The 13,096-nt window shown below is 38.3% G+C and overlaps 1 pseudogene; it reads right to left on the reverse strand.

Moving 5' to 3' along the window:
• Positions 1-1,575: 1,575 nt before the first annotated feature.
• LOC140524362 (bromodomain testis-specific protein-like) lies at positions 1,576-13,078 on the reverse strand (annotated as a pseudogene).
• Positions 13,079-13,096: the final 18 nt, after the last annotated feature.

Consider the following 13,096-nt stretch of genomic DNA (forward strand, 5'->3'; position numbering starts at 1 on the left):
GGTTGAGGTCCCCCACTAGTATAGTTTTGCTATCAATTTCTTCCTTCAACTCCCCCAACCTCTCCTCTAAGAATCTGGATGCTATACCACTTGGAGCATACATGTTTAGTAATGATATTGCTTCATTGTCTATGGTGCCTTTTAGCAGGATATAGTTTCCGTCCTTATCCCTTTTGATTAGATCTATTTCTGCTTTTGCTTTGACTGAGATTAGGATTGCTACTCCTGCCTTTCTTACATGAGCTGAAGCACAATATATTCTGCTCCATCCTTTGACCTTTATCCTATGTGTATCCCCCCGTTTCAAATGTGTTTCTTGTAAGCAGTATATTGATGGATTATGGCTTTTAATCCATTCTGCTATCCGTCTCCGTTTTATGGGAGAGTTCATTCCATTCACATTCACAGTTATGATTACAATCTGTGTATTTCCCTCCAACCTCTTTCCCACCATTTGTGCTTTTAGCTCTCCTGTCTCCCTTCCCCTCCTCAATAGTATTCACTTTTCTCCCCCTCCTCCTGCAGCCTTCCCCTCCTTCTTTTGACCCCCCTCCCTTTTAGTTCCCTTTACTCTTATTGCTTCTTTCCTCCCTTTTAGCCACCCTCCCCTTTCTTCCCCCTTCCCCTCCTACTACCTATAGAGCTAGTTAGGCTTATCTACTTAAGATTATTGTTCCCTCCTTTGAACAAATCAGATGAGAGTACCTCTCAAACAATGCTCATCTCCCTCCCCTCCTTCCCTCTACTATAGTTTTGTACTTCTTCCTGTGATATAATTTGCCATTTTCTGCTTCCCCCTTTCCACACCTCCTATTACATTCCCTTCTCATACTTAAATCATATTTTTGACATGACATCATTTACTTTATGCCCGTTCCCTCTACATATATCCCTTTTATCATAATAGCTGCACAGTTCTCAAGATTAGCAGGTATCATCTTCCCTTATAGGGAGGTAAACAGTTTTCCCTAATTGAGTAGCAAGTTTTTGTTTTTGTTTTTTCCCCTCTGTTTACCTTTTTATGATTCTCTGGAGACCTGCATTTGAAGATCAAATTGTCTATTGAGTTCTGGTGTTTTGGTCAGGAAGCTCTGGAAATCCCTTATTTCGTTGAATGACTTTCTCCTTGCCTGAAATGTTATGCTGAACTTTGCTGGGTAGTTGATCCTTGGTTGAAGTCCCAACTCCTTTGCCTTACGGAATATTGGGTTCCAATTCTTTCGATCTTTTAATGTAGAAGCTGCAAGGTCCTGTGTGATCCTGACTGTGTGTCCTTGATATTTGAATTGTTTCTTTCTGGCTGCTTGTAGTATTTTCTCCTTCACTTGATAGCTCTGGAATTTGGCAACTATATTTCTTGGGGTTTTGAGTTTGGGATCCCTTTCGGGAGGGGAACGGTGGATTCTTTCGATGACTATTTTGCCCTCTGAGTCTAGTACTTCTGGACAGTTTTCCTTGATGATTTCCTGGAAGATATTGTCCAGACTCTTTTCTTCATCATGGGTTTCTGGCAGGCCAATAATTCTTAGATTTTCTCTCCTGGATCTATTTTCCAGGTCAGTTGTTTTTCCAATTAAATATTTTACATTTTCTTCTATCTTTTCATTCTTTAGATTTTGTTTGACTGATTCTTGTTGCCTCATTGAGTCATTAGTTTCTACTTGCCCAATTCTAATCTTCATCGTAGTGTTTTCTTCAGTTAGCTTTTCCATCTCCTTTTCCATCTGACCAATTTTTCCCTTTAGGGAGCTATTTTCTACATTTAATTTTTGTACTTCTTTTTCCAATCGACCAATTTTCCCAGTTAGGTTTTGGGTTTCCTTTTCCATCTGATCAATTTTCCCAATTAGGTTTTGGGTTTCCTTTTCCATTTGATTAGCTCTTCCTTTTAGGGAATTATTCTCTCCAGTTAATTTTTGAACTTCCTTTTCCATTTCTTCAATTTTCTTTTTCAGGGTGATGTTCTCATCAGTGAATTCTTTTTTTATAGTTTTAAAATCATTGGCCAGTTTTTCTTTTATATCCTTCTTCAGACGTTCCAGGTAATCTAGTTGTGCTTGCGAGAAATTCATAGTCCCATCTGAGGTTTCAGATGGAAGTACAGTCTCAGCTCTAAGCTCTTTGGTGTTTGTGTTTTGGTCCTTATCCCCATAGAAAGATTCTATGGTTTTTTCACTTTTCGTCTGCTTTTTCCGATTCATCATGTTGGCTGAGTGTTGTAGCTTTTGGTTCTTTCAGTCAGAAGGTACAGATCTTTAAGTTGAGCTGATGTGTGTCTGGGCTAAAAGCAGGCTTTTGTTTTTTGTTTCCCCAATTAACCTTGGGGTTAGCTTGTTAGGTGTGTGGGAGGTGTGGTCTGGTCTCAGGATATCTCCTCAGCTGACTTGAGGCAAAGGCAAGGTCAGGGGATGGTAATCCCAGCTTCCCTATTGTCTTCCCTTTTCCCCTGGAGGGCTGGGGCACGCCTAGAAGCTAATGCGTGTTCCCTCCCCTCCTGGGGCTCGTCTCCCGGCTCTGAGGCTTGCCTGGGTCTCAGTGCGAATTTTCTCTGCCCTGGGTCATCTGTCCCTGAAGATCGCCTCCACCACAGTAGGAAGAATCCCCCTTTGCCACTTTTCCAGCCTCTGGTGTTATGAGACCACCTGCCCCATTCTGCTGTTCCCGCTGATCCAGGATTAATCTGGGGAAGAATTTTATGGTTCCCTCACGGTCATCAGGGGGGAGGAGAGAGCACTTACTGATCACTCTGCCATCCCAGTTCCTGGAAGTTCAAGTAGTGACCCACCGAAGTCCGTCTTCAGGCTGAAGATTTCAAGGGCTGCTGCGCTGATGTCTGGCACTCAGCAGCTCTCACCGGCTCGGCCTGGCTTATCTCCTGCTCCGCTGGTCTCGCCCGCCACTCTCGGGCTCCTCTGGTCCCCTCCGCCCTGCCGCGCCGACCACGCTGCGCTGTGCGCCGGGGTCTTACCCCCGCGGAACAGATCCCTCCCTTGGACCCTCCGGTACAGCCTGGGCTCCGAATCCGTCAAAGTCCGTCACCCACTGGATTTTACACCTCCAAAGTCTGGTCAGACTCTCCCCTCAGAGATATCCAGAGGAGTTTTTCCAGGAGCTTAGGTGAGTCGTTGCTTTCACTCCGCCATCTTGTCTCCCTGTGTGTCTAGAATTCATTTTAAGGAATATGAATGGCACTTCTCACGGGTACATGAAATGTGTTCATTTATATATGGCTACAACTGAGGAAGTAACAGATGGCATAGGAGAGTTGATCCATAAAAACATAAGTACATTTGCATGCATAAAATTTAAGTATCTGGCAATTGTTCTTCCAGTAGAGGTGTTACCTCCGCAAATTTGCATGGAGTGTTTCTCGTGTTAAGAAGAACACCACGGGATTAATCCCATCCACTGTAATCTCCAATTGTAGTGATCTCTCCCTTTTATAAATACGTATATGTATATCATTCCCTCAATAGTTGTTTATGTGTTACCTTATATTAAAAATGAAATTCCTCTATTTTGCATTGGCTTCCTATTGAGGCTGTAAATTCTTCACGGAGAGAGGGCATGTCTTACACAAAGTCTTTGCAACCTACTGAGGACCTACTATAGTGTAATTAGCATAATTAACATGCACTAGTTGATGATGTAAGTTTTGAACAAGGAAGAAACTGTAATCTGACTGAAAGCTGACATACTGAAAACTTGCATGCTCAGGGACATTAGACGAAAAAGGCTGCCAGTTTTCCCTGATCACAAATAAAATGAGGTAATTTGTACTGCCAAAGATGGACTCTAACTTATTGCTTCCTTGCTTTACCTTCGAGGGCTCGGTCCACACCTAGTTTTTTGACTGCAGCCTGAAGCCAAAAGCTTTGGAAGGTTAATATTTCCATCAATGTGCTCCTAAAAGAAGGAGGGAAATGAAGACAATGAGTGATAGGGGAGTTAAATGGAAAACAAAACTTATTTCTTTGCTATACTGATTTCTGAAACTTAGAAAAATTTCTCAAACATAAAAATGCAAAAGAAAAGAAGTTTCCATAAGAATGAGACTGGCCCTCACAATAATTTCTTAGTTAAGACAAGTAAACTGAAATGAACCAGGTTAAGAGAACACTTTTTTAAAATTAGGAAGTGCTTATGAAAATGTGGGAGGCCGTGATTAGTTTAACATAATCGACAATGGTCACTATGTTTTTGGAGCAGAGACAGTAGCATTTATCATGTGTCTAATATGTGCCTAAAATAAAGGCCACAAAGCTAAAAGATTTACAATTATTATCTCATTTGATTCTTACACCAATCCTGGGAAATAGCTGTTGTTATTATCCCCCAAATGAGAAAGATTAAAGGAGTTGTGTCACACAGATAGCATCTGAGGCCACATTTGATTTCAGATCTTTCTAACCCCAGGCTCAACTTTCTATCCATAATTCCTTCAAAGTACCTCTAAGTGGAAAAGAATCTCATCCTCAAAAATTCTGTTTTTGACCACATTGGCTTAAATTTCACGTACTTTATCACGTATGATGGGTACTAGGTTGAAAATATGTTTCGAAGAACATCGCTATTATCCACTTCCATACTTTTTGGTTGGCATAATGATGAATAGCACACATAACTACATACAAATATGAGAAAGCAACCAAGAATGGAGAAATCTATTTGATGGTAATAAAGTGAACACTTTAGGAAAATTTCACTACAATGTTATTCTACGCTTAACTTTGCCTTCATTGTAATAATTTCCAATAATAATAATAGTGACAATACAATAATTATGTCCTGAATATGTATTTTGTCATTGAGGGCTCTGGGAAATTGAAAATGTGTTTAAAAAAATCAGACTAGAAAAACTCAAAATGCTTTAGTCCAAATGTCACCTTGCAACAATTTTAATTTTAGCTTAACTTTCAACTCATGGCAAAGTCCACAAATAAATCTTTAGTTTTGTTCTTCTTCTTCTTCTTCTTCTTCTTCTTCTTCTTCTTCTTCTTCTTCTTCTTCTTCTTCTTCTTCTTCTTCTTCTTCTTCTACTACTACTACTACTAGTACTACTGCTAATACTCGTACTCCTGCTACTAGAATTACTGCTACCACGACTCTTACAACTACTCCTACTACTTTTACTACTACAATAATAAAATTACTTCTACTGCTAACATGCTGAGAAAAGGAATCCTTTCAAAAATACCAAAGTATAAGTAATCCCTGTCTTCTAGGAACATTTTTCTAGTTGAGTTACAAAGACTTAGAAAAAAGAAATGATAGTTTGATAACAGATGTGAACACCATAATGAATATACAGTTAAATCCTAAATTATGTGATATCTGATAACATGTGGAATTCAGGAGATAAAGAAAGCAAGAGAGGTGAAAAGTCCAAAAAGGAGCATGGCAATACATTCGGTCAAAAGTCTCTTGAAGTTGAAGAGTAGAGTAGGAGTAGTTGTTGTAGTAGTAGTAGAGGTAGTAGTGGTAGTAGTAGTAGCAGCAGCAGCAGCAGCAGTAGTACTAGTAGTAGTGGTAGCATCAGTAGTAGCATTAGTATTAGTAGTAGTAGTTTTCAGAAAATTTATAATGTTGGTGAAAAAAGAGAAACATCATACTGAACATACTTTTCATTAACCAGGGACAAATTACCGATTGCGTAATTTGATTTTAGTTTTCTTTATTTCCTTCTGTATTTTTTTCTGATTTTCATTATCCATTCGATAAAATTGCTGTGAAACTGCGGTCTGCAATTGATATTTGAGGGAAAGACGAAATTTTGTTGCAGGTATCTGACTTTAGACTGATAGAAATATGTCCAAATAATTTCTGTTAAAGATTTCATAAATCAATATTAGCTTCCAGAATCTGCAATTTTGGACACTGTGCAAGAATAAGTGCCAAAGCAATAAAAAAATGGAGATAAATGAAAAAATTCTAGGGAAGCACAATTAAAAAATAAGATTAATAACACAAAAAACTTAATGCTACATGCATAAACATAATCCTTTTGAACAGAATTTACTGTCCTCAATTTTCCAGAAAAGTGGTGGTTCATGTTAGGAATTTCACTAAAAATATGATACAATCTTTAGTGTTTCAAAAATTAGTTCAGAGCAGTCTGAGTTGCAACTACTCAGACCATTCAGCATGTTTACATTCTTGTAAAACATATAATGGTAATATGCTCTAGTATCTCAAAAGAGATGTCTGATTTGAATTGTGATATTATTCCTAGCATGACATTGTAGAATTTTTCTTAAGTTTTAGCATTTCAAATAATTTATTCCAGTGCAGTATTAAAATGGAACATTAGGAATATTGTTAGAACAATAAATTTATCAGTATTTCTGCATTAATGATTTCCCCTATCAATATTTATTGTCAAAATTTCATGCAGTACATAATTTCTTTCAGCAAAGTGAGCCATCTAGCCTAAAAGATGATTTTAAAATTTTATTTGTATAATTTTATTTTCATTTTATTTTTATATTTAAGATTATTTTCATTTGTTTATTTAATTACCTGTATTTTATTACACTAATTTATTACATTCATATTAAATAAGAGACTATTGTGTCATTATTTTCTTATCATATGTCATATTATTGATTCTCATGCTCCTTTCTTACATAGCAGAATTTTTACAATAAAGTTAAAAATGTCTGCCTGCCGAAAATTTAAATTCCTTAATTAATTTGATCAAAATTACTTTAACTTCCATTTCTGAAAGTTAAATGCTTCTCAAATACATTATTTAAAGACCTACCTCTGCTCAGCTTTCTCATTTTCATATTTACATATTTGCTCTTTAAATTGGTTACATTCACTGATTTAACCATTTTTTTCTCTCTTCTATCACAAGAACTTCCTTTTTAGTATCAGCATAAACTCTATTGAAGAGATCAAGAAACTGTACCTGGGCAAGACTCAATAGCTTTTCTTGAAGGATGACTGTCTTTTGGGTGTCTTCAAGCTGTAGCTGAAGTGACATAGTTTCACACTGAATTTGGGCACGTATTTCTTGGATAGAGTCGTTTTTGACAGTATGTATTTTTGCGTATTTTTCCCAAATTATTTACTTATTTTTAATCTTCAACATGCATTTCCACAAGATTGTGAGTTTTAAATTTTCTCCCTATCTCTCCCCTCTCCCACCCCAAAACAGCGTACATTCTCATGACCCCTTCCCCCAGTCTCCCCTCCCTCTGTCACACCCCTTCTTTCCCATATCTCTATATTCTCTCTTTTCCAGTAGGGCAAGATACATTTCTATACCCCATATAAATTTCTACACCCCATTACCTGTATTTCTTATTCCCAGTTATGTGAAAAAACAATTCACAAGAGTCATTTCTGAAACTCCTCAAAACTGATTGCTTGTAATTACTTCCTCCTCCCATTTACCCTCCCTTCTCTCATCTCCCAAACCCTACTTATCCCTTTCCCCCATACTTTCCTGTAGTGTAAGATAAATTTTCATGCCAAACTGAGTTTGCATGTTCTTCGCTCTTTAAATCATACATGATGAGAGCAAGCTTCATTTTTTCCCTCTCACCTCTGCCTTACCATAAGTTTGTTTACATATCATCTCTTCCTATTTAAGTCAATCTCTGCCCTCTCTCCCTCTCTCTCCCCCTCTCTCCATATATACGTATATACTTACATATATATATATATATATATATATATATATATACATATATATGTGTGTGTGTGTGTGTGTGTGTGTGTGTGTGTATAACCCCTTCAACTACCAAATACTGAGAAAAGTTTCAAAAGTTACAAATATTATCATTCCATGTAGGAATGTAAATATTTCAGGTTAGTATATAGCTTATGATTTCTCTTCACTGTTTACCTTTTTATGCTTCTCTTGTTTCTTGTGCTTGAAAGTCTGATTTTCCATTCAGCTCTGGTCTTTTCATCAAGAATGCTTGAAAGTCCTCGATTTCATTGAATGACCCTTTTTTTTCTCTTAAAGTATTATATTTAGTTTCGCATCCTAGGTGATCTTTCGGTTTAGTCCTATTTCCTTTGACATCTGCAATATCATATTGCAAGCACCTTGATCCCGTAATGTAGAAGCTTCCAGATCCCGTGTTGTCCTCATTGTGTTGCTGCAATACTCAAATTGATTCTTTCTGGATGCTTGAAATATTTTCTCTTTGACCTGGGATCTCTGGAATTTGCCTACAATATTCCTAGGTGGTTTTTTTTTCAAATCACTTTCAGGAAGTGATTGGTGGATTCGTTCAGTATTTATTTTGCCCACTGGTTCCACAATATCAGGGCAAGTTTCCTTGATAATTTCATGAAAGGTGATGTCTAGGCTCTATTTTTGATCATGGCTTTCAGGTAGTTCCTTAATTTTTAAGTTGTCTCTCCTGGACCTGTTTTCCAGGTCAGTTGATTTTCCAGTGAGATATTTCACATTATCTTCTTTACTTTTCATTGTTTTGGTGGTGTTTTGTAATTTTTTGGTTTCTCATAAAGTCATTAGCTTCCATCTGCTCCTTTCTGATTTTTCAAAGACTATTTTCTTCAGTGAGATTTGGAACCTCCTTTTCCATTTCACTAATTGTGCTCTTTAAAGCATTCTTCTCCTCATTGGCTTTTTGGGCTGCTTTAGCCATTTGAGGTAGTCTATTTTTAAAGGTGCTAAATTTTTCAGTATTTTTTTGGTTGTCTTTTTGCAAGCTGTTGACTCGTTTTTCATGATATTCTTGCATTACTCTCATAACACTTCCCAATTTTCGTCACCTATCTTAGCTGATTTTGAAAATCATTTTTGACCTCTTATATGGCCTGAGACCACTGCATATGTATTTTAGAGGTTTAGGATGTAGAAGACTTGACTTCCCTTGATGTTATGCATTATTCTTCCTCATCCAAAGAATGGAAGAAATACCCGTTCACAAAGAAAATAGTCTTTTATACTGATGTTTTTTCCCTTGTTTGAACTTTTCCCCAGCCAGTTTCTTGACTTTTGAATCCTTAATCAAGAGAAGGGTATACTCTAGGTACATGTAAGTTCTCAGTGCCTGCGAGGTGGCAAAAACAAGGGGGAGGGATTGATTCCTCTCCTGGCCTCTGATCAGGTCTTGAGCAGTATTCCCTCTACAGAGACTCCACCAACTCCACCACACCAGCTACCACTCCTTCTCACCCCAAGGTCCCCACTCAGGATTGAGATCCACATCAGTTTCTCAATTCACCCAGGGGTTTAGGCCAGGGCTCCAACAATGGAAGATGCAGCTGCCTGGGTCCTGCATTAGACTGTTGCATTCCCTTCTCACCCAAATGAAAGAGCTTTCTCACTGACCTTTGAAGCTGTCTTTGGCATTTGTGAGTTGAGGAATATGGGACATGCAGCTGCTGCTGGTGCTTTCTTGAGGCCTGCTCCAGTCTTGTCCCTGTCACTGTGCCACCTATTCTGTGGTTCACTCTGCACAGCATGACAGACCTTTTCTGTGTACTTGCAGGCTGCTCTGGGCTGGAAATCTCTTTCAATCTGACATTTTGTGGCTTGTGCTGCTCTAGAATTTGTTTAGATTTAATTTTTACACGTATCTAATGGGCTGTGGGAGGAGAGTGCTAGAGGTGCGTGCTTCTACTCCATCATCTTGACCATGCCCCTTTGACAACACATTTGATCGGTTCATTCTTTTCCTGTTCTATTGTGTTTTCAAATTCCTTTGCCTTCTGTTTTTCATGGTGCAATTCTCTCTGTATGATTTCTCAAATGGATGTCTTTTTTCTGAGGGAATCATGTACATGGTACACCACTTTTTCTAACCTACTGGTGATGTTCACCTTTAGAGAGCTCTTAAGAAAGGAAACCACGGTTTTCTCTTAGGCTAGAAAAGTCATGACTTAGTTTGTGTTGTAAACGAAGCTATTCTTCACGTTGTCCCTGAAAGGAATTTTCAAGAGCTCTCTCTGATGTCCCATTTGGCTCATGAGCATGAACAGCAAAAATCAGAAGGGAACAGTATGATGCAATTTCTTTCTCTAGACTGCTGTCCTTCCCTTTGCATTGTTTAATTTAGAGTTCAGCACTGCATTCCCAGTTGTCAGAACTTTTATTTTTTCCACCCTAGTGGAATATGAATTTTATTAATGCTTCTTTAATCAGTTGTAATTCCTTTTGAAGTTCATCATTCTTTACTTTTAAAACTTCAGTGTCTTCTATATATTGATTTTATTTTTCCTGATCCTTAATCATTTCTGTGTCTACATCCACTTTGAACGTGGCAAATTCATCCTGTATGATTCCATTTTTATCCAAAAGATATTTTTCTTTTTCATTCCTAACAGGAACCTAAACATAATAAACAGAAAATATGTTACTCAAGATCAATTCATGTATTGTGAGTTTTGCTTAGAAATTCAAAATCAACCCCAGGAGGCCAAGAAGGATAGTGTTTTCAGTAAACTGAGGATGTTTCATCTATTTCACATTTCTGTCAGACTCAATTTTCCTAAAGAGCAGGTCTTAAAAGTGCTTCATCAGTCAGAAAATATGGACTGTAATTTTAAGCCCACAAAGCTGTCTGCTTTCGGTATATTTGATTTCTTTTGCTCTATCCATTCTATCCCACACGGATTAGTCACGGTGTTACAATAAAAGTAACAAAACCTAATTATTTATGTGGGCCTTCTAAGGTTTTTCAAAAGTACTTTCAAAACATCATGTCACCTACAACTTGGATGACCCTTATGAGACACATATTTGTAGTCATCCTCCCCATTTTGCTGATGAGAATTTATGAATGAAATATCCCACACCAGAGACAACGTTTTGTAGGCTTGCTTTCCATGAGGAACCTGATGATAGTCACAGTCACTATAAAGTGACATGCCTTTAGCAACCCTTTATTACTGTGATAAGCTGATGGAGATTTCACATTTTCAAACGTTTTATTAAGCTATCGTCCCTGTTTTCGTCAACTGTTAATATCTCTGGAACATTACCAGTCTATGAGAGTCTTGTACAAGTTCACATACTTGAAGGTGGGAAGGAAAGATTGGGATGGAAAGCAAGGCAAATGGACCTGGCAGTACAAATCACACGTTGCTGTTGCATGCAACAAATACTCCATAAAGAGAACAGTTCTGGTCTTTCAAGGAACAGGTGTGCCACCTACACAGAGAGATGGAAAAGGGACACTAACCTGAATGGGAATCGCTGCTATTAGAAGATGTCGAGTTGCTGCTGCTGCTACCCCAGGGTGAGGAGCTGCTGCCACCGCCGTCGCTGCTGCTGCTGTTCTGGCTCAACCTTGTGCCCGCCCCCCGCGTGGCCTTGGACACTTGTGTTTTCACAGTGTGACATTTCCTGGGTCTCTTTCTCAGACACACCATAACGTATTTTTCTACTTCTCTCAGTACTGATGCTTTTGGTGTTTCAAAATCAATTTCTATCTTGTCAGGATTAGAATTCAGTAAAGATGATTCTCCTGACACTATTATGTGGACGACTCACACAAGTTTATCTCTGCGGCGTTTGTTGATAGCCAAGCTTAACTGCCTTTTCTCATCATAGTTCCTAGGCTTAGCATTATCTTCCTCCCCAGATTTATTGCCAACATTTGTTCCTTGAATTGTTTGGCAGGCAATTTTTCAGCTCTTTCTGTAGTTATTTGCTTATTTTTTTCCCTCTGACTTTCATCTTTCTTGATACATTTCTTTGTTTCTTTCTGCTTCTGTCTTTTAGATCTTTCATTCTTTTTCTTCAACTTATGGTAAGGTACTTTAGACAGAACTTGCACGTGTTGATGAATACATTTAAGTTGCTCCTGAAGTTTTGCACTCGCTCATCAGGAGACTCTCCAGAAGAGTTGTCTTCAAAGGAAGCACCACTGCTACTTTCTCTACAGAATGCTTTGGTGACATCCGTTTCTATATAGCACATAGACATTCTTGCAATGGGTTCATCTGTGATCTTGGAAACTGAATCTCAAAAACATCTGAAGTGTTGTTGCCATCACTACCACCTCAAGATCTGGTAGGTTATACTTGGAGCAATTCATAAACATTAACTGAACATCTGCAGCAAATTCACGTGCATCCTTACATTTCTGGTTATACCTTTTTCTTTAGTTGTGCCAAGGTCCATTGGATTTTTGACAACATCATTGTACTTATGGAGTTCTAGAGCAACAGGCTTATGGAAAGGTCAAGTATATGCTACCTTGTCCTTTGAAAACATTTCTTCAAGAATTTCATTACGGTATTTTAATTACTCAGTTAATTTAACATGTTCCCAACTCTATATTTTTGCTGAGAATCTGGTATGATATTCTTCCCTACTTTTTCTATTACAAGTGGTATTTTAGCAGATTTGTGCTCAACCAGGCTTGATGAAGATTCGCTACTTGATGTATCTATCCACGTTATACAGGTTGTAGTATCTGCTTTCCTTTTCACACCCCTTTTAACTTATGTTACAGTTGTGTGTTATAGCGTGGTGGAGCGGCTTTAGCAATGTGCAATGCAGAAAGTAATGTCTCAGGACATACTGGAGATGGAATCACTTGCTGTTTAGCTACCTTTTCTGATGCCCTAGGGAATGGTTTTTCTTTCATAGTGGAAACTCCTAAAGATTGTTGAGTACCTTTTCATTTTCTTTTCCTTTCCACCTGCCACTAGTTGTTCTGAAGGCATTTGAGACAGTTTTTGCAGAAACAGTTTCTCTAAGACTTGTGTCATTAGAACAATGTCATCACCTGGCTTGCAAAACAATTGCAAAACAATATTTTCAAGTCTTCTATACATTCTGAGGCTTCCGCATATTATTTATGTTCCAAGAGCTTTAGGAGGCTGTAATAATCTGGGAGAGTGAGCTTGGCCGCATCCACAGTCTGCTGGAAGGGTAAAGAGAAACTGTGCTGCCATAGAGCCTTCAGGACAACCTTCTGCAATTACTGCAGTTGGTTTGTGAGGAGGCCAGTCTTTCTGGCATTTATGTACTCTGGTGGAAGGGGGTTGGCAATAGCCATCTGTTGGCTTGACAGAGACATTCTGAACAGCTTTTTCCTGATGGAGTGTTGTCTTCCATATATTTGTATCGCCACTCACCCATCGGCGTCACTGCTCA

The sequence above is a fragment of the Notamacropus eugenii genome, chromosome 2 (assembly GCF_028372415.1).
Source record: "Notamacropus eugenii isolate mMacEug1 chromosome 2, mMacEug1.pri_v2, whole genome shotgun sequence".
In the NCBI taxonomy this organism is placed as follows: domain Eukaryota; kingdom Metazoa; phylum Chordata; class Mammalia; order Diprotodontia; family Macropodidae; genus Notamacropus; species Notamacropus eugenii.